Source organism: Schistocerca gregaria, chromosome 3 (assembly GCF_023897955.1).
Source record: "Schistocerca gregaria isolate iqSchGreg1 chromosome 3, iqSchGreg1.2, whole genome shotgun sequence".
Taxonomy (NCBI): Eukaryota; Metazoa; Arthropoda; class Insecta; order Orthoptera; family Acrididae; genus Schistocerca; species Schistocerca gregaria.
Window position 1 is genome coordinate 956720880 of NC_064922.1, and position 22668 is coordinate 956743547.

At 42.7% G+C, this 22668-nt stretch overlaps 1 protein-coding gene and 1 pseudogene across 1 annotated transcript in view; both read right to left on the reverse strand.

The window, feature by feature from the left end:
• The window catches only part of LOC126355952 (neprilysin-4-like), a 693674-nt gene that overhangs the window by 347561 nt on the left and 323445 nt on the right, over nucleotides 1-22668 (reverse strand). The window lies entirely within an intron of this gene.
• LOC126356720 (5S ribosomal RNA) lies at nucleotides 8209-8326 on the reverse strand (annotated as a pseudogene).

Sequence of the window (22668 nt, forward strand, 5' to 3'; positions counted from 1 at the left end):
ATCTTTCCAACAACGTCGTGGTATATCGCATTTACATTTGCTGCATTATTTGAATTCAGAATTTTCATTGGCCGCCGATGGTCTGGAATTCTTAGGAAGCGTTCACACCACCGTTTCTTCCAATTCAGCCTACCACTGTTACATTTGCCTTCAGTCTACCTCTTACTTGATCATTACATTTCTCGATTCTTGATATTCAGGCGGTCCTTCGTTAACGATCCATTCCCACAGCTATGTTGGACACCATACTGCAGAAGACCATTCTTGGTTCCCACAGAATACACCCTGTACAGTAAAGCTCTTTATTTTACAGTAGCTAACTGAGAAATTTATAATAGTAATTAAGGAGTCACACACTGCCTTTGTAGATTTATCAAAGGCTTATGAGACGGTGCCTAGAGAGAAACTGTGGGAAGCTATGAAATATAGTAATGACACTCTCTTAGAGATTATTATTGAAATCTATTGAGATAATAAGGTACAGAATAGTTAGTTAGTTAATTAGTTAGTTAGTTAATGATTCACAGGAACGGTGGCTTGCGGAGAATGTATGTAGCTGCTGATAACTTGAACGATTCGTTTATCGAAATGATGTTGAACGAGCCAGTTTTGGTATACATAGTTCTCCTTTTTTGTGTTTTGCTTTTATATGCTACCAGTTTTTAAATAAGTTCGTCTATGGAATAGGATAAATTGTCCAGGAGAAACGATTTTAAGTTAGATATAAAACTTGCTTTGCTAAGACGTTCTATGTTACTGGGCAAGTGAATAAAAATTTTTGTTTGCTGCATAATGAATTCATTTCTAAGGGGCAGAGAGCTTTATACTGAATTTCCTTAGGGAATATATGTACCGTTATGGTCCAGTCACCCCACCTTGTCGAAAGGCCAGACAAATGCTTGGTTCCTGAAGAGGGGCAGCAGCCTTTTCAGTAGTTGCAGGGGCAGCAGTCTGGATGATTGACTGATCTGGCATTGTAACACTAACCAAAACTGCCTTGCTGTGCTGGTTCTGCGGACGGCTGAAAGCAAGGGGAAACTACAGCCGAAATTTTTCCCGAGGGCATGCAGATTTACTGTATGGATAAATGATGATGGCGCCATCTTGGATAAAATATTCCGGAGATTCGGATCTCCGGGCGGGGTCTACTCAGGAGGACGTCGTTATCAGCAGAAAGAAAACTGGCGTTCTACGAATCGGAGCATGGAATGTGAGATCTCTTAATCGGGCAGATAGGCTAAAATATTTAAAAAAGGAAATGGATAGGTTAGTGTTAGATATAGTGGGAATTAGCGAAGTGCCTTGGCAGGAGGAACAAGAATACTGGTCAGGCGAATACAGAGTTATAAATACAAAATCAAACAAGGGTAATGCAGGAGTAGGTTTAATAATGAATAAGAAATAGGAGTGCGGGTAAGCTACTACAAACACCATAGTGAACGCATTCTTGTAGCGAAGACAGACACGAAGCCCATACCTACCACAGTAGTACAAGGTTATATGCCAACCAGCTCCGTAGATGAAGAAGAGATTGAAGAAATGTATGATGAGATAAAAGAAATTATTCAGATAGTGAAGGGAAATGATAATTTAACAGTAATGGGGAACTAGAAGTCGATAGTAGGAAAAGGAAGAGAAGGAAAAGTAGTAGGTGAATATGGAATGGGGGTAAGGAATGAAAGAGGAAGCCTCCTTGTAGAATTTTGCTCACAGCATAACTTGATCACAGCTAACAACTGATTTAGGAATCATGAAAGAAGGTTGTATATGTGGAAGAGGCCTGGAGACACTGGAAGTTTGTAGATAGATTATATAATGGTAAGACAGAGATTTAGGAATCACGTGTAAGATATTTCCAGGGGCATATGTGGTTCCTGGTCACAATCTATTGGTTATGAACTGCAGGTTAAAACTGAAGAAACTGCAAAAAAGGTGGGAATTTAAAGAGATGGGACCTGGATAAATTGAAAGAACCAGAGGTTGTAGAGAGTTTCAGAGAGAGCATTAGGGAATAATTGACAAGAATGGGGGTAAGAAATACAGTAGAGGAAGAATGGGAAGCTTTGAGAGATAGTGAAGGCAGCGGAGGATCAAGTAGGTAAAAAGACGAGGGCTAGTAGAAATCCTTCGGTAACAGAAGAGATAGTTAATTTAATCGACAAAAGGAGAAAGCAGAAAAGTGCAGTAAATGAAGCAGACAAAATGAATACAAATTTCTGAAAAATGAGATTGACAGGAAGTGCAAAATGGCTAAGCAGGGATGGCCAGAGGACAAATGTGAGGATGTAGAGGTAAGAAAGATACTGCTTACAGGAAAATTAAAGAGACTTTGGAAAAAAGAGAACCGCTTGTATGAATATCAAGAGCTCAGATGGAAACCCAGTTCTAAGCAAAGAAGGGAAAGCAGAAAGGTGGAAGGAGTATATAGAGGGTCTATACAAGGGCGATGCTCTTGAGGGTAATATTATGGAAATGGAAGAGGACATACATGATGACGAAATGGGAGATTGATACTGCTTGAAGAATTTGACAGAGGACTGAAAGACCTAAGTCGAAACGAGGCCCTGGGAGTAGACAACATTCCATTAGAACTACTGTTAGCTTTGGGAGAGCCAGCCATGACAAGCCTCTTCCATCTGATGCGCAAGATGTATGAAACGGGCGAAATATCCTGAGAATTCATGAAGAATATAGTAATTTTTTTGCTTACGTGTGTTCTTTAGGTTACCTAGTGTTTAGCTGGCGTTAGTGACAGACTTTGTCTAATTGCTATGAACGTTTGCTTCCGTTAGCAGTCTTTCGATCTCTCAATATTACGTCTTCTGACTTTTACTCTGACTCACATGACCAAGTCTTCTTTTAGAAGGAACGAAATGAATCGGAAGGCAAAAAACTTATTTAATTTACATCGGATAGGAGTTTCATACATACAGTTTTTTTTTTTACCTCAGGATTCATTTCAACCCGCTTAGCACTATCGTTAGAAATGCAGTATACATGGTATAGAATATAGTATGTCTTACTCTTCGTTAGATCTGTAGTTGCTGGGAAAGATCTCAGAAAGGTTCAGGCTGCATAGGAAGTTATACCATGTCGCAGATTTCGACCAACTAGTTCGACTTGTTGAGTCTGAGGGACATACCTATACTCTGTTACGAAGGCGATCCTTTCTTAGGCTAAATCCTTTCGCCGCTACTTTTGCTGTCCACACGGTATGGTCAGCATGTCTGACTTCTAGACAGTTGACAGGACAGTTAACAGATCCACTTAGCAGGGTAACTGATCTTCTTCGTGAAGGACAAATACCGAGTGCGGTTTCAAAACTCCATCAGTAACGACTGTGGGAGGGAAGAAGGCGATACTTGTTTCTCCAATCCTTCTGTCCACTCACGCCTTAGGCACAAAGCAACAGTCGTTTGACTAAATGTTTAGTATAGATGAGAACGTCAAGGTTTCAGATTTGAAATGTATTTATCAAATAATTTTGCATTTTGCTTTCTTCAGTCACTTTTAACTAATATGTATTAGCACGACACGTTTCGTCTGCATGCTGCTGTCTTAGTTGCATCACAGTTACATGCACATTGCAGCAGTGTTCAGCTTAATGTAATGCGCATGTAACTATAATGCACTCCATGATGGGTACGTGCTGCCGAAACGTGCTAAGGAATGTTAGTAAAAATGATTGTAGCTGTTAATATTATAAATTTAAAATGCTGTCGCAGATCTCCAACAATTTCATAAACATTGATAAATTTAAGTTTAAAGCGTATTTACGCATATAGCTTAATTTCTCATGTCACAGCAAACTGTGCTTTAAGAGTTACTTGTTACTGAAGCAGTACTGTTATAAACTTTTGTTATCCCTCACGCAGGTGAGAAAATAATAGCTTGCATAAGTAGGAGTCCTATAGCGCCTTCTGTAAGACAGAACTTTTTCATCGCAGTATCCTGATTCTGCCAATGACTGTCAATCAGATTTCTTGAGCGTCTATGTGACTCTTTTATGTGAGTTATGTTGCCCCGTTGCGGTGCAAGAAGTGCGTTTCTCATTTTGCACGATAAGTGCTTTAATGCTTACCTTTTAAGGACTCCATCCACTGGAGAAACGCACGTGGGCTCTGCGCTATGAGTCTCCAAAATTTTTCCAACAAATCTAATTTCATTTTCGCGTATATCACTCATTTTACCAAGTGAAAAGTATGCCCTTTTTTCCCATTACCTTAAGATCGTACAAGGAAAATGTTTTCCTACAGACAACGGCATCTCCAGCCGTCACTGTATCTGATAAGACGTTAGCGCGGAAGCGCGTATCTGATAAGACGTTAGCAGTCGCGCAGTCTTTTCTCCGGAAAGTCCCGATGCTACTTTCGTTTTTGTCGAATGTTCACAGACGAGTGTAGCACACTGCATTCTATTGATCGAAAATTGCTCAAATTATTATTGTACCGAATTGCAGGTAATAAGTACGGTGTACGATTCAGTAGGTAGCATGAAAGAGACATCTTCCCATGCTTGCCTTTTTGGCCTTTTTCATGCACTATATCTTTTATAGTAACTTGAACAACGACAACAACATTAGATAGCGCTGGAACTCCAGCCACGGGTTCAGCAGCTAATGTTATCTAAAAGCAGAAGTCTGAGGGCACTGATTATTTTATCAGTTACAGATAAGCGATCAAACCAATAGTCACACTCATTGGCTTGGAGTAGGAGGGTGTCAATGTTTTGAAAACGACGAGTGGGATGCGATAGCGACAATTTCATCGAGTGCTGGAGATACCCCATTTCCGATAACCTAATCCAGAGTGAAAGCGATAAGAGTCCGTCAAAAGCGAAGGGGTTCCTGCCGGCTCCAATATGTGCGTGACGCGTTCGATCGGGTGAGCTGATGAAACACTGAGGCTCATAATCCCCTGATGAAACGGCTGTCGGGCGAACAGCAGTTTCGACTACACTGTTTGTGGAAGGAAAGAGCGAATTCTCGTATGTACGTGCTCTGATGGTGTCTCGCGCTGCAGAAGCGTCCACCGGATGCTAGTTCATGAGCGCACATGCTGAGATACTGCAGAGTACGGTACTCGCGAAGTATCGCGTCTGCTCCACACGCCAGTCCAGTCTTTTGTTAGAAATCTAGTTCATTATTACTCATTCTGAGGCCCTCATAGCAGAATACTACACTGCATTTTGCTCTATATCAAGTTAAATTTCATATTGCATTGGTCACTGACGCACACAAGTTACTAGTGGAGCAAATATATTTATCGCTAATGAAGATTTGTCTACTAGCATATGTATTGATCTATGCGCGATTTTTTCGTATTACAATTTCCTCTTACCCTGTCTGAGCATTTGAACGAGCAGGACACACGTTTCGACTTCTCCTCTTACCTTTCATGTACTAACGATTCTATACATACACCATGTATATCACACAGTGCCTCATGTACGCGTCCTTTACGTTATTTTACTGCAGAGATAAGTGTTAAGCAAATAAGGCAAATTATTACGTAGCTGTTTCATATTGTAATTTGAAGACCTGTGTTTACTCATTATAATAATTGTCTTCGTGTATTTAAGCGCTGAAAGATACAATAAGTGTAACTTTGTATGGTGTATCGCGAAGATGCTATTACACACAGTTGTGAGAGAATATGTACATAGCGCAGATGGAAATAACTTTTTCATCCTCGCAGATAAACGAGATTGTTGGCATTGTAAAGATGCTGCTATACACGACTGAAGGTTTATTCAAAAGCCATATTACTGTAATCATTCTGGTTCGTGACTTAACTCTTATTTCTGTGCAGAAATTATATGAAAGAACACAAACAATTCCAAATATAAAAGTAACTTTCCATAATTACGTTTTTATGGATGCTACAAATTCGACCCTGTTGGAAAGACGTAGTTCAAATTCCAAGTATCAGGTCTCCTGTTCAAACTCATCGCCCATTTCACGAATTTTTACCATATCACAATACCGCCATTGCTGCAAGATACTAACACAAATTTTCCGAATCAGAAGGATTCCTAGAAGCCGACCTCGACAAGGTTTAAGTTCTGAAGTAATGGTGGAACACACGAGACAGTAATGAACGAATGACTTATAAGGTAACTGAAAATAAGTTAACATTGAATACATTTGTAGAAAGCTTTCGGTAGTGTTGACTGGAATACTTCTTTGAAATTTTGATAGCAGGGATAAAAAGCAAAGTTATCGACTTGTACAGCAAACAGGCTGCAGTTATGGTAGTGAATGCACATCAAAGGCAGACAAAGTTAAGAAAGGAGTGAGACAGGGTTGTAGCGTATGCTGGATGTCCGTCTATACAGCATGCAGTAAAGGAAACCAAGGCGAAAATGGGAAGGGGCTTGTAGAAAGATGAAACGAAAACTTTGAAGTTTGACGATGTCATTGAAACTGTGTTAGAGACAGTAGAGGAGTTGGGAAATCAATTGAAGGTATAGGATAGTGTCTTAAAAAGAATTTATGAGATGAAAAAAAGTAAAAGTTCGTGAAAATCAGTGAAGCTTACATAATACCAGTTACAAAAAGCTGATTGAAACCTGAAGTTGATAGGAGTGAGAGGTTTGGGGAAAATTAAAGTGTGTATCGAAAGGATAGGCAAATGGGAAATGGAGGTGGTGTATTCGTCACTGTAGACAAGAAACTCAAATCGACCGAGGTAGAATTTAAAGCTACATGCGAGACTCAGTATCAGGGGTGGGCTTAAAATGATAACTGTTTCCTTCTCTCATCTCCTGATGTAACCGAAAACTTAAGACAAAACATCGGTTCACCAGTGAAACTGTAATCAGCAGTGGAGATTTTAATCATCCAGCAGTTAACTGGGAAAATTAAGATTCTGTCCTCTTGCAGGATGTCCACATCGAAAATGGTATCAGTGACCATGACATGGTTGTGACAACAATGAGTACCAAAGTGCAAAGGACAAATGAAACAAGCAGAAAGACATATGAGTTCAATAAAATAGATAAAAATCTCTAGTACCATATCTCAATCAGCAACTTGAAACTTTCAGCGCAGGGCAGGAGCACGTAGATGAACTCGGGGTCAAGTACAAAAGAATTATTGACCGTGCACTAGACAGATATGTACCTAGTCGAACAGTTCGTAATACGAGGGAACCTGAGTGGTATGCATCACTGTAAAGGAACTTCTAAAAACACAGAGCGTACTGCTTAATAGGTGTAAAACAAGGCGTTGGAGTATAGATAGAGAGATGTTGAACGAAACACGTTTGGCTGTAAAGAGAGCAATGCGTCATGGTTCTATGACTACCGTAGCAGAATATTGTCAATGATCTTTCATAGAATCCAAAGAAATTCTGGTCGTATGTAAAGGCTGTTAGTGGCATCAAAGTTAGTGTCCATTCCCTAGTGAACGAGACAGGAACTCAAATTGAAGGTAGCAAAGCAAAATGGTTCAAATGGCTCTGAGCACTATGGGACTTAACATCTGAGGTCATCAGTCACCTAGACTCAGAACTACTCAAACCTAACTAACCTAAGGACATCACACACATCCATGTCCGAGGCAGGATTCGAACCTGCGACCTTAGCAACAGCGTGGTTCCGGACTGAAGCGCCTAGAACCGCTGGGCAGCAGAGCAAAAGCTGAAATGCTTAATTCTGTTTTCAAATGTTCCTTTACAAAGGAAACGCAGGAGAACCGCCCCAATTTAATCAACGTACCACTGAAAAGATTAATGAAATATGTATATGTGCCTGTGGTGTTGAGAAACAGCTGAAATCGTTAAAACTGCCCGATGGAATCCCTGTCAGATTCTGTACTGAATTTACGGCTGAGTTAGCGCCTCTTCTATACTCTATCGTAAATCCCTCGAACAAAAAACGTTTTCCAGTTCTTGGAAAAAGCCACAGGTGAAACCCAAGAAGGCTAGGAAAAGAGATTCACAGCAGTACCGTTGAGTATTTGGACATCTAGTTGTTCTAGAATCTTAAACCACATTGAAAAGGGTGTAAGACAGATAGCACCGACCGGCCGCCGTGTCATCCTCAGGCCACAGGCGTCACTTGATGGGTTGATGCGGATATGGAGGGGCGGGGCACATGGTCAGCACACCGCACTCACGGCCGAATGTTAGTCTGCGAGGCGGGAGGCGCTACTCCTCAAGCAAGTGGCTCCTCAGTTTGCCTCACAAGGGCCGGCTGCTCCCCGCTTGCCAACAGCGCTCGCCAGACCGGATGGTCACCCATCCAAGTGCTAGCCCACTCCAACAGCGCTTAACTTCGGTGATCTGACGGGAACCGGTGTTAGCACTGCGGTAAGACCGTTGACGTTCTGTCTGTACGTCGAAGAAACAATGATGGAAATAAAAGAAAAGTCCAAGACTGGAGTGAAAATTCAAGGTGAAAGGATATCAATCATTAGATTCGCTCATGACGTTGTTACCCTCAGTGAAAGTGAGCAAGAATTACAATGACTGTTGAATGAAATGAAAAGTCTAATGAGTACAGAATATGGATTGAGAGTAAATGAGAAGTAGCAGAAATGAAAGCAGCGAGAAACTTAACATCAGAATTCATAGTGACGAAGTTGTTGAAGTAAGCGAATTCCGCTACCTAGGCAGCAAAATGACCAATGACGGACGGTACAAGGAGGACAGTAAAAGGAGACTAGCGCTGGCGAAAAGGGGCAGTCATGGCCAACAGAAGTCGGCTAATCTCAGACATAGGCCTTAATTGGAGAAGGAAATTTTTTAGAATGTACGTTTGGACCACAGCATTGTATGGTTATGAAACATGGAAAACCGGAACAAAAGTGAATCGAAGCATGAGGTGCTACAGAAGATTGTTGAAAATCAGGTGGACTGATAAGGTAAACACTGAGGAGGTTTTGCACAGAATCGAAACACTAACAAAGAGAAGGGATAGGATGACGTGATATCTGTTAAGACATCAGGGAATAGCTTCCATGGTACTAGAGGTAGCTGCAGAGGCTAAAACTGTTGAGAAAGACAGAGACTGGAATACATCCAGAAAATAATTTTGGACGTAGGTTGCAAGATGAAGAAATTAGCACAGGAGAGACATTCATGTTTGGCAGTATCAAGCCAGCCAGAAGACCGAAGGCTCAAAAAGAGTAATACCTCTTAATGAGCCGAAAGACAAACACGTCCGTTTCGGGAAATGGACTCATAAGCACTGAAATCTGCCGCACTGCATCTGTCATACTTCTTTGGTCGTGAGCAAGTGTCAATGAAAGTGTCGATAGAAAATGCTTTAGAGAGGGAAATACAGTTCTCTGTACAGATATGCAGGTAACTTACTAAATTCAGTGCAGTCAATCAACCTAATCCACGACCATATGTTCTCCTCTCACTGCAGCAAGTAAATAGCGATTTTTAATGTAATTTGTCGTGAAACGCAACAGACATAAGATTATCTAGTTCAAACTGAAGCTAGATGAAGCTCCAAAACAAATCTGTTAGTAGTTTGGGTTTCTATAACTGAGTTTGTTGCAGCAGGCTATGGCGACATATGGTGAGCATCAAAAAAAGGAGCATCACGTAATCTTTCTCACATGAGAGGAAATCAGCTACCAGTTATTGTGTGACTGGCAGAGGACGCCTGCTTTCGCAGCAGTCCATTCAATATCGACATACCATATGGTGGAAGCGTATGTGAGCTTAATTAACAGAGTGATGTCGCGGTCGCTGAGTCAATCAGAAGGCTTTCAGATTACAGGTAAAATATCCTTAATGCAGAGTAATGAAATTTCGGGGATACATTTGTCTAGGTAACGTATTTAAATGATTGACATTGCAAGGGCACAGGTTAATGCAGGCGGGAGAAAACCCATTGCAAATGTGAAGGGGTGGTACGTTAATAAAATGCAAACGGCCATGCATTGCGCTGTACAGGTGCCAGATGTCAGTTTGCGAGATAAGAGTTCCACGCCTGTAGGTCTTGGTCAGACAGAACAGGGACGGTTAATGCTGGTCGTGGATGACGCTAGAGTTGTCGTCCGATGGTGTCCCATACGTGCTCCACTGGAAAGACAGAGCTGGCGCTCGAGCACGCCAAGGCACCTGCATCGACATCCACGTGATTACTCTGCTATTCAGAACAAAGTGCCTGGCAGAGGGTTCAACGAACCACCTCCAAGCTGTCTCTCTGCCGTTCCACTCTCGAACGGCACGCGGGAACAACGAGCACTTAAATTTTTCCGTGCGAGCCTTGATTTCTCTTATTTTATAGTGATGATCATTTCTCCCTATGTAGGTGGGTGCCGACAGAATGTTTTCGCAATCGGAGGAGAAGACTGATGATTGAAATTTCATGAGAAAATCTCGTCGCAACGAAAAACACCTTTGTTTTAAAGATTGCCACTCCAATTCACGTATCATGTCTGTGACACTATCTCCCCTATTTCGCGATAGTACAAAACGAGCTGCCCTTCTTTGTACTCTTTCGATATCATCCTTCAGTCCCACCTCATGCGGATCCCACACCGAGCAGCAATACTCCAGAATAGGATGGACAAGCGTGGTGTAAGCAGTCTCTTTAGTAGATGTGTTGCAACTTCTAAGTGTTCTGCCAATGAATCGCAGTCTTTGGTTTGATCTACCCACAATATTATCTATCTGATAGTTTCAACTTAAGTTATTTGAAATTGTAATCCCTAAGTATTTAGTTGCATTTACAGCCTTCAGATTTGTGTAATCGAGATTTAGCTGATTTCTTTTAGTGCTCATGTGAATAACTTCTCACTTTTCTTTTTTCAGGGTCAATTGACACGATTTTTTGATGTGACAAGGCTGGTTATAGAGCCTCAGACTGATATTTGTGAAATCTGGGGAATCAGGGAAGCTTCCACTACTGTAATGCCTGAATGCGTAAATAGTAAAAGTCGGTCCATAACGAGTATTGTGGAAAGACCAGAGCGCCGAAGAGGCATAACCATTAGTTTAAACTGCTCAGTAAAGCCGGGGATGGTTCTCTTTCGTCGCGCGGGATTAGCCGAGCGGTCTAAGGCGCTGCTGTCATGGACTGTGCGGCTGGTCCCGGTGGAGGTTCGAGTCCTCCCTGGGGCATGGGTGTGTGAGTTTGTCCTTAGGGTAATTTTGGTTGAGTAGTGTGTAAGCTTAGGGACTGATGACCTTAGCACTTAAGTCCCATAAGATTTCACACAGATTTTTTTTTTTTGGTTCCAAAAGGGAATTACTACAGAAAACTGTCCATTGTGCAGTGTGCATATGGACGGGGGCTGGGAACATGTCAAGATTGTGGTAGGGAAAGCAAATGGTCTACTTCGGTTTGCTGGGAGAATTTTAGGAAAGTATGGCTCATCTGTAAAGAAGATCGCAATTAGGACGCAAGAGCGACCTGTTCTTGAGTACTGCACAAGCGTTTTATATACACATCAGGTCAGATTAAAGGAAGACTTCGAAGTCATTAAGAGGCGGGTTGCTAGATTTGTTAGTGACACTTTGGAACAACGTGTACTTGAAGGTGACTGCAAAACGTTTCTACTGCAACACATCGCGTATCAGGACCGCAAAGATACGAAGCATTAGGGCTGATACGGAGGCGTGAAGGTAGCTACTGTTCCCTGGCGCTTTTTGCGAGTGGAACAGGAGGGGAAACGACTGGTAGTTGTACAGGGTACCCTCCGCCAGGCACCTTACCGTAGCTTACGGAAGACAGAGATACGGAAACAGTAGTGGGTTCCGCCGAGGTCGGCATGACGAGGGCCTACGGACAAATAAGGGATTAGCAGGCGTGAGCGTCTGGCTGGTGTTAAACACCAACAGGTAAACGCCGAGAGGGCCAGCAAGGGCTACACATCTCCGAAGGTGTGTTGTTTGCAAATACCAAGGTTCTGAACAGAACGCTCTAATAGCTCAGAATGAGACAAGGAATATTGATGCAGCAAGCATAAGGGTTATATGTGAGTCCAGGAAATACACTCCTATACTCACAAGCACCAATTACAATCACAGCTCGACTCTGCACTTTAAACGTTTCTTCATTGTAAATAATAAACAAGGTTATCTTACAAGGTAAACATTATATCGAATAATGGCATTGCATAGTACCCTTTATCACATGTAGCAACGAAAATTACATTATTGTTAAATATGCTGTGATGATATGTCTTTACATTAAGTGCGTCGTATCAAAAAGTACCCGACACATATACTCTGGGTACCCCAGAACCACAATGCGGTTCCCAAAGTGCTCCTGCCCAAATCATTGTCACTTTGGATAATGGGGATGAAATCATCTACCAAAATCTTCATCTACCGTTCGGTTCTCACCATGCCATCAAAGAATATCGCTCAGATTATTCCGTGACTGGACACTGCATACCACATTTTCATCCGTTGAGAGTGAAGAGACTTCTCGTTCGCGAAAAGCGGATTCCTATTCCCAAAATGCACCAACTTTGCTTATTGACGAACCTATCCAAATGAAAGTGTGCTTCGCCGCTAAACCAAACCATGCCCATAGTACTGTATTTCCCATCATCCCCTTCAGCCAACTGTGCAGTTTGCACGTCCTAATGCGAACCGTTCAGAACTTTTGACGATTTTATTTCATATAGTTCACCCTGTACTTTCATTTTTATAATATGTATGGATGTATATTTATTGTTGAATGTTTAGGTTGCTCTGTAGTTGATTTAAAAGTTTACTGTGACAAAATAAAGATCACGATGGATGAACGAACACCGGAGGGAAATATATGTGTTGATACTACGCAACTGCGAAGGATCATATAATACGTGCGTCTGTACGCAAGAAAAGGAACTTAAAACCAGAAATATTTTCATGTATTAAACTGCACTGCAAAGCTTGAGGAAGATACTCTTCAATTCTGAAGTCTACGATGTCTGCTGAGCTAAAGAAAACAGTTTTTGATCAATCTATACCACCAGTAAAAAACTATGGCTGTTAGACAGGAACGTTAAATGAGATCGTTCTTAGAAGACAGGTAGTAGCTCAGAGAGAAAAGGAAAGATCGATGGCGAACTACACAATGAAAGCCAGAAAGAAAGTACTTGATATAAGACGTACAACAATGGTCAGAGCTATTACCTCGAAATGGCTGTGGGCTGATCGCGTCGTTCGAAGAAAGGCTGGGGGATGGTCAGACCAAATACTAGATTCGATCTCAGTTTGCTAAAAACAGACAGAGGGGAACACCATCGGACAGATGAGAAAAAGATTAAAGACAGCTGGACTCTACTGGCAATGGGACGCTGAAGATAGGGCGTAATGGGAGAACCTGATGGTACGAGTATCCTATGTTGCCCGCTGGCTCGAAGAGGTTATATCGTCAAGTGACTGAACTGGATCACGATGAAAGTGAACGGTAGGAAGCCGAAATGAGAAGACGTTGGGATTATTGGAGAGATATTTGTGACAGGGTGAAAAATGTTTCCGTACCGTCGATCTAATGCAAACATATGGCTTCTCTGAGCAGTGCTCCACTAATTGAGTCATCCGGGCATGCTTCCCACTCTGACTTAAAGCTTAGTATGAAAGAAAAGAGCTAGAAGCAAAAATTTATTGTCGTGTTAGGTGGTCAAGGCTGTAAATTAACATAACACTGTTCCCGAATGTCAAGTGTCTGCGTTTGAATACTGAGTCTGCATTATATCACTATTTAAAAAAGGAGACCGCGGCATCGCGAGAACCATAGAGGAAGCAGCTTACTCGAGACCGCATGCAAAGTTTATGCAAGAATAGTGAACAAGAGTTACAGGTTATAGCTGACGTTTTGTTAGGCGAAGAACAAATAGGACTTCGGAGGGGCAAATCGACAACAGTTGCAATACTTATAATAAAACAAATAATCGGAAAACGATGTAACCCATTTAGTGTTCATTGATTTTACTAATGCATTTGATAATATTGATAGAGAGAAGCGGTGGAGAGTTATGAGGAAGAGAGGATATCCGCAACACGTGATAAACGTTTTAAAAAGTTTATACAATCATACGACTGTAATTTTAGATATAAATGGCACTCTAATGCAACCTATAGCTACCAACAAAAGAGTAAGGCAAGGATCCAGCATTTCACCTACACTTTTTAAGACTTATTCAGATGACAAAACTCTGAAATTAAGGAGATTTTTAACAGGAGGATTAAGATTAACAGTAATTCCCTCTTGGATTGTGTTGTTTATTGGAGACGACCTCTCACTGCTAGCGGATAATGAAGAAGGCCTGCAAAGGGGATTTCGTTTATTAGCTAAGGTTTATGAAGAGTACCATTCGACGATTTCAGGAAATAAGACAAAATCGACGGCTTTCAAAGGGAAATATCCTGTACGGAAAAAAATGTTATCAATATAGAGCAGGTAAAACATTTTAATTATTTAGATTGTGACGTCACATATCAGTATGACGAGGGCATAGAGAGGAAATCAGCAAAGTTTGGGAATATATGTCGAGCAACAGACAGACGTCCAAACAACAAAACGAGGAAGCAAATGAGATCGAAATTTTATGAGACAGTGCCAATCCAAATACTGTCTACGGAACTACATCGTGGGTTTCATGGAAACGTCAAGATGAGAAATGAGGTTTCTAAAAGGAGTAAAGGGATGATCAAGAGCCGATGATTTCGAAAGTCATAAATTAGGGAAGTGCGAAACATATTTAACATCCACAACAATATACAAGAAAAACGAAAAAAAAAAACTGGCAAGAACTTTCAGAAATAATGATTGGGGACAGATTTCCTCTCCAGATACGATGATTGAAGCCAGTTAGGAGAACAAGTGAAGAAAGAACGAGGAAGCGATGGATACTGTAACAGGCAAAACGAAAATGGCATAACCCCTAAAGTGAAGATGATGATGATGATGATGACGATGATACCGACATACAATCTGCTCCATACAATGCAAAAGAATTCCATTCGGATCCACGTGAAATATTATGGGGATGGCAATAGATCCCAGTCTTTGGGGTAGCGAATGAGGTTGAGTATTTACCTCTTAGATCAGGGAATCGAAGCAAATAAAGTCAGTAGCGTAGCGTACGGCCCCATAATGACTAAGAGACGCAAGGAATCCTTAGGTCATGTGCTGCTCGTAATCCTTAGACTAAGATCAGCGACGGCACAAGCTTCTTCTCTAAGACTGAATAGTGTCGACGATGGATACATGTGCAAAAAGAACGAAAATGTGTGACATACGATCTCGAGAAGAGAATCGTGATTGTCTAAAACGTGCAGTCAGGAGGCTCCAGGCCACTTACCTGTCTGTGCGATGCCTGCGGACACATGGCGCTACGAACCCACAGGTAGCGACCAGCGCGCGAACACAGTGGGAAGTGCGCAAAACCCGACCGGAGTGGGCGTCTTCCCTCCCCACGTGCCTCCGGGCGTGGGATCCGGAAACGGGAGACGACACAAAGGGCTGCGCCCGTAGTCCGGTCGCGCCGCGTTTCGGGAACCGCGGCTCAGCTGGCTGCGCCCGTCGGGCTGGCGCGGCGTGCGAATTCCGCCGGCCGGCGCTGACGAAGTCGCGGTCACACCTCACTGACGTATGACACGCATTCACCTGCCTTACGAGCAGATGCTCGGTCACAATTCTTTTTTATTTCCCAATACACTTAGGTGCCATACTTCGTCGATGTCTAACAGAAGAAAGATCGTCTAGTAGATGAGCACGACTGGGCCTGTTGTAGAATTTCAGAACACGTTTTGTGCCCCTCTCTAGGAGTCAACATGAATTCCGCAAACAACGATCGTGTGAATACCGGTGAGAGCTTTTCGTCCAGTAGGCAGTAGATACCGGCTTCCAGGTTAATGGCTCAAATGGCTCTGAGTACTATGGGACTTAGCATCTGAGGTCATCAGTCCCCTAGAACTTAGAACTACTTAAACCTAACTAACTTAAGGACATCACACACATCCATGCCCGAGGCAGGATTCGAACCTGCGACCGTAGCGGAAGCGCGGTTCCAGACTGAAGCGCCTAGAACCGCTCGGCCACACTGGCCGGCTCCAGGTTAATACTGTATCGCTTTGCTTCTGAAAGGCATTATGCACACATCAACAAAATTTTTGTTTCACGCCTTTATTGCCGGTTTCATGGTACAGACAACAAAAACTTGATCCGATGCATGCTTATAGATTCATAGCACAGAATCAACATCACCAAATTAAAAGAAAGGGGGTAGTTGTGTAGCGACAAAACTGTCCTCTTGTTCTCATGCAGGCGTGAATCCGTCGCGACATACCATCCATGAGATCATCAAGCTATCCCGGAGAAAAGTTTTTCCAATTTTCGGTGGCGATTCTGCGTTGTTCGTGCAGAGTACATCGTCGTTGTCGGCGTCATAAGACAGCTCGTTTCTCTCGATCCCACACATGCCCGGCGAACAGGCAGGCCGCTCCATTCTGTTGATTCTAGCATGCTGGAAGGACACCACGATGAGCACGCGAGTTGTCGCCCAGTGTCAGCAATCTGTTGGCGAGACGGTCCCACTGCCGGCTGCAGAGTCTCGTCACTGAGTCAACGGCCACGAGACGCTCACCCATTAACATCACCCCGCATTCAGCTTGTTGCACATGTGGAACAGTGTTGGAGGTATTCGTTATTACTGAGTTGTCTCGAAACACGTTGTCTGCGATTACCTACGTCTACCTTTCTACATCTACATTTATACTCCGCAAGCCACCCAACGGTGTGTGGCGGAAGGCACTTTACGTGCCACCGTCATTACCTCCTTTTTCTGTTCCAGTCGCGTATGGTTCGCCGGAACAACGACTACCGGAAAGCCTCCGTGCGCGCTCGAATCTCTCTAATTTTACATTCGTGATCTCCTCGGGAGGCATAAGTAGGGAGAAACAATATATTCGATACCTCATCCAGAAACGCACCCTCTCGAAACCTGGACAGCAAGCTACACCGCGATGCAGAGCGCCTCTTTTGCAGAGTCTGCCCTTGAGTTTGCTAAACATCTCCGTAACGCTGTCACGCTTACCAAATAACCCTGTGACGAAACGCGCCGCTCTTCTTTGGATCTTCTCTATCTCCTCCGTCAACCCGATCTGGTACGGATCCCACACTGATAACCAATACTCAAGTATAGGTCGAACGAATGTTTTGTAAGCCACCTCCTTTGTGGATGGACTACATTTTCTAAGGACTCTCCCAATGAATCTCAACCTGGTAGCCGCCTTACCAACAATTAATTTTATATGATCATTCCACTTCAAATCGTTACGCACGCATACTCCCAGATATTTTACAGAAGTAACTGCTACCAGTGTTTGTTCCGGTAACATATAATCATACAATAAAGGATCCTTCTTTCAATGTATTCCCAATACATTACATTTGTCTATGTTAAGGGTCAGTTGCCACTCCATGCACCAAGTACCTATCCGCTTCAGATCTTCCTGCATTTCGCTACAATTTTCTAGTGCTGCAACTTCTCTGTATACTACAGCACCATCCGCAAAAAGCCGCATGGAACTTCCGACACTATCTACCAGGTCATATATATATATATATATATATATATATATATATATATTGTGAAAAGAAATGATCCCATAACACTCCCCTGTGGCACGCCAGAGGTTACTTTAACGTCTGTAGACGTCTCTGCATTGAGAACAACATGCTGTGTTCTGTTTGCTAAAAACTCTTCAACCCAGCCACACAGCTGGTCTGATATTCCGTGGGCTCTTACTTTGTTTATCAAGCGACAGTGCAAAACTGTATCGAACGCCTTCCGAAAGTCAACAAAAATAGCATCTACCTGGGAGCCTGTATCTAATATTTTCTGGGTCTCATGAACAAATAAAGCGAGTTGGGTCTCACACGATTGCTGTTTCCGGAGTCCATCTGGGTACAAACAGACCCGAGTTTCATCCAACAACAGCCGATGCTAATACTGAGGCGTCCATTCTCGATGATTTCCTGCCCACCTTTAACGGAATCCATGGTATTGTGGCGTGCGACGTGTCTTAGCCACGGTAGTAGGGAAACGGAGATTCGCGTCATGCAATCGTCTCGTAACAGTTCCGTGAGATACATAACGTCCTGTAGCCTCTTCTAATGCAAAATTCAGTTCTTGGATCACTTAGCCCACGGTTCTTTTGACTCAAAAGTCGTAGACATCGATAATCCTGTGCAGCTGTCGAACTTGGGTGGCCTGTGCTGTGTAATTTATCAACACTACCTTTCCACTGCAACCAGTCCCGAGTCCTAACGCCATCACTTTGAGTCCGCTCCACGAGTCCAACAACTTCCCTAGTTGCCACGCCTTCTGCGCATAACGTGATGATGCTGATCATTGGTTGCGATTGTCCTCCGTGGCATGATGTTTTTTTCACTCTACTGTTCCACAGACATCTCTAATGCGTCCTTATTGATGCTTTCCTTTCAACTGAAATGGTGCAATTCATTCGAATGCGACGTTCTACGCGTAGATAGCACTCATGGCAACTATGTGTATGTTTAAAAAACAACGCCACGGCTGACCTTCTCATCGGTACAATAACAGTCGCAATACCAACATATCTGCACGACATTTCGCGGTGATGCAACACTTCTGTTGATGTGTGTATATATTCCTGCACTGTCGCCAACTGTATAACATACATGCACATGGAGCATCAAACTAGGTTTGACGTTCTGTTAGAGAGTTCCTATCAAATTCTTAACGGAGAGAGACCTTTTGATGTAAAACTTACTTCGAGCGTATTCCAAGTGAGTGTTACAAGGCCACCAGTGTCCACAATATATGTATATTATAAACGATCTAGAGGGTAACATTGAGAGTTCCACTAGACTACTTGCTGATAATGCTGTTGTATATGGAGAAGTCTCATCGTTAGAAAATTTTAGCTCAAGGCAGGAAGAAATGCACAGAATTGATATTTGGTGCAGGGATTGGAAGTTGTAACCAATCATACGGAAGCTGTGCTTGAATCGGCGGAACGGTGTGTGAATACGTGCTTACCGAACAAGCAATGGAAGCAGTCACATCCATTAAATACATGGGAGTAGGTGATGGCTACATACCGTAGGTCGGGCAGGAAACATGGAGAGAATTTCTAAGATGTGATCTTCCCACGAAGGAACTAGCTTTTAAGAACGTTGTTCAATTCATATTTGAATACTGAGGTCAGTGTCGTACCCGTACCAGACAGCGTTGATACAGGAAACAGAGAAGATCCAAAGAAGAGAAACGCGTTTCGTCACAGATATGTTTGGTAAATGTGAAAGCGTCGCGGTGACTGCCACCCAACTACAGTGGCAGGCATTACAAGACAACAAGACATCAACAGCTCCGCCATTACACCAGTGATGCAAGTGAAGCAGCAAGATGGTGTAACTGCTGTGATATACGTAGTCAACAACAAAGAAGAAAACCAGCAGAAGACATCACTGACTTCAATTCCTAGATGTACACTGCCCCCCTCATTCCCCCCAAATGCCACATCAGCAGCTACAGTAAAAAACAAAGTGTTCTAGATCAATCTAGTTAAGACTGTTTATTTTTAAGTAACATTTATCGATGTACAAACGCTTGAGAATGAACAACACATGTTCGAAACGAGTTGCGTTATAGTAGATTAAGCATAAAATAAAAAGTAACTGGTAGCAGAAATTTGAAATAAATAATTACAAGAGAGGTTGGCTGGGTTGGGTTGTTTGGGGAAGGAAACCAGACAGTGAGGTCATCGGTCTCATAGGATTGGGGACGGACGGGGAAGGAAGTCGGCCGTGTTCTTCAAAGAAACCATCCCAGCATTTGCCTGGAGCGATTTAGGGAAATCACGGGAAACCTAAATCAGGATGGCCGGACGCGGGATTCAACCGTCGTCCTCCCGAATGCGAGTCCAGTGTGCTAACCACTGCGCCACCTCGCTCGTACAAGAGAGAGGCGTTGTTGCATTATGGTGTATTTTATTATTAAAATTTCGCGAGCGGCTTTTCTAGAAGAGTCAATTAGGATTTATTTATTTATTGTTCCGTGCTACCAAATTAAGGAGAAGTCTCCATGGTCATGGAACGAGTCAATACATGGAATTATTACACGATAGTAGAAACAGATAAAATGGAATATAAAAAACATATTCAGGCGACAAGTCGTAAGTTTAAATAAAGAAAATCAACAATGTAACACTGGAGTTTGCTTAATTTTTCAGCTCTTCCAGGAGTTCCTCGACAGAGTAGAAGGAGTGAGCCATGAGGAAACTCTTCAGTTTAGACTTAAAAGTGTTTGGACTACTGCTAAGATTTTTGAGTTCTTGCGGTAGCTTATTGAAAATGGATGCAGCAGAATACTGCACTCCTTTCTGCACAAGAGTCAAGGAAGTGCATTCCACATGCAGATTTGATTTCTGCCTAGTATTAACTGAGTGAAAGCTGCTAACTCTTGGGAATAGGCTAATATTGCTAACAACAAACGGCATTAAAGAAAATATATACTGTGAGGCAATGTCAGAGTTCCCAAACTATTGAATAGGGGTCGACAAGAGGTTCTCGAACTTACACCACACAAAGCTCGAACAGCCTGTTTTTGAGCCAAAAATACCGTTTTTGAATTAGAAGAATTACTGAAAAAAATAATACCATACGACATAAGCGCATGAAAATATGCGAAGTACACTACTTTTCGTGTTGAACTGTCACTTATTTCAGATACTGTTCTAATGGTAAATAAAGCAGCATTTAGTTTCTGAACAAGATCCTGGACATGGGCTTTCCACAACAGGTTACTATCTATCCGAACGTCTAGGAACTTGAACTGTTCCGTCTCGCTTATAATATGCCCATTCTATCTGATCAAAATATCGGTTCTTGTTGAATTGTGAGTTACAATCTGTAAAAACTGAGTCTTACCGTGATTTAGCATCGAATTATTTTCCACAAGTCTCGAACTTATTTCCTGAACTACTTCCTCCTGTGTATATCTCACAGAAAGACATTCAAGACAGAATTAGAGACGTACGTTGCTTTGTTTGGTACTACTCTCAAATAATCATCTCTCAATCTATGTAAAGGAGATTCAATACATGAAACTACCTGATTTTAAGAATAGCTGCAACTTTTCACCGTTTTACTAGTTATTACGTGAATGCGAACTCAACGTGTTCTTAAATGCACCACGAAACAATAAGCCAATGTACGGACTCTCCAGTTCGAAAAATCTAGAAACAAAAATTTTCTTTCGACCATACAGACTAGCAAATATTTGCAGCGATAAATTTGTGACAAAGAAAGTCACTAATAACTTTCGTGGGGTTAAAAGTAAACTCTGACGAAAATGCTTCGGTATACGGCTGTATTAATTGGGCTTTGCGTTGTGTATTTCTGTTACAAATGTTGTGTGACGAGTGGCCTGTCACCACTGGGCAGTGGCACTCGCCTCGGAGGTAAGCCGGTTCGATTCCCGGTGGTGGGTGAAATTTGCACTTCCAGTAATACGCCGGCAAGGGGAGAAAGGGTGGCGGCGCAAAGTTCCTGATCACCGGTCTCAGGGCCAGTTTCCTTCATTGTGGGCAGCGTATTTCGCCCTCTCCCTCCTGACATCATCATCGTACAACAAAAACATTACAGCACACTATACGTGCATCCATTACACCAACCTACATTCTACAAGTACACAAACGACACAACTCTCATAAATCCGCAAGAAAGGCGGTCAGTATGCGCAAAGGAATAAAACTCTGTACCAACACCGTGGTATAATGGCTCTAACGGCTCTAAGCACTCTGGGACTTAACATCTGAGGTCATCAGCCTCATAGACTTAGAACTAATTAAACGTAACTAACCTAACGACATCAAACACACACACACACACACACACACACACACACACACACACACACACACACACACACACACATGCACACACACACGCACACACAACCATGCCAGAGGCATTTTAGTTTCGTCAGTATGTACTGTACTTCCTCGATTCACCGCCAGTTGGCCCAATTAAAGGAAGGTAATGTTGACTTCGGTGCTTGTATTGACATGCGACTCATTGCTCTACAGTACTAGCATCAAGCATCAGGCATTGTTGGTGATGTCTTGAATGGGCCCCATGTTCTTCAACCTACACTCAATGGAGCGCATTATCATGATTTCATACGGGATACTCTACCTGTGCTGCTAGAACATGTGCCTTTACAAGTACGACACAATATATGGTTCATGCACGATGGAGCTCCTGCACATTTCAGTCGAAGTGTTCGTAGGCTTCTCAACAACAGATTCGGTGACCGATGGATGGGTAGAGGCGAACCAATTCCATGGCCTCCACGCGCTCCTGACCTCAACCCTCCTGACTTTCATTTATGGGGGCATTTGAAAGCTCTTGTCTACGCAACCCAGGTACCAAATGTAGAGACTCTTCGTGCTCGTATTGTGGGCGGCTGTGATACAATACGCCATTCTCCAGGGGTGCATCAGCGCATCAGGGATTCCATGCGACGGAGGGTGGATGCATGTATTCTCGCTAACGGGGGACATTTTGAACATTTCCTGTAACAAAGTGTTTGAAGTCACGCTGGTACGTTCTGTTGCTGTGTGTTTCAATTTCATGATTAATGTGATTTGAAGAGAAGTAATAAAATGAGATCTAACATGGAAAGTAAGCGGTTCCGGACACATGTCCACATAACAA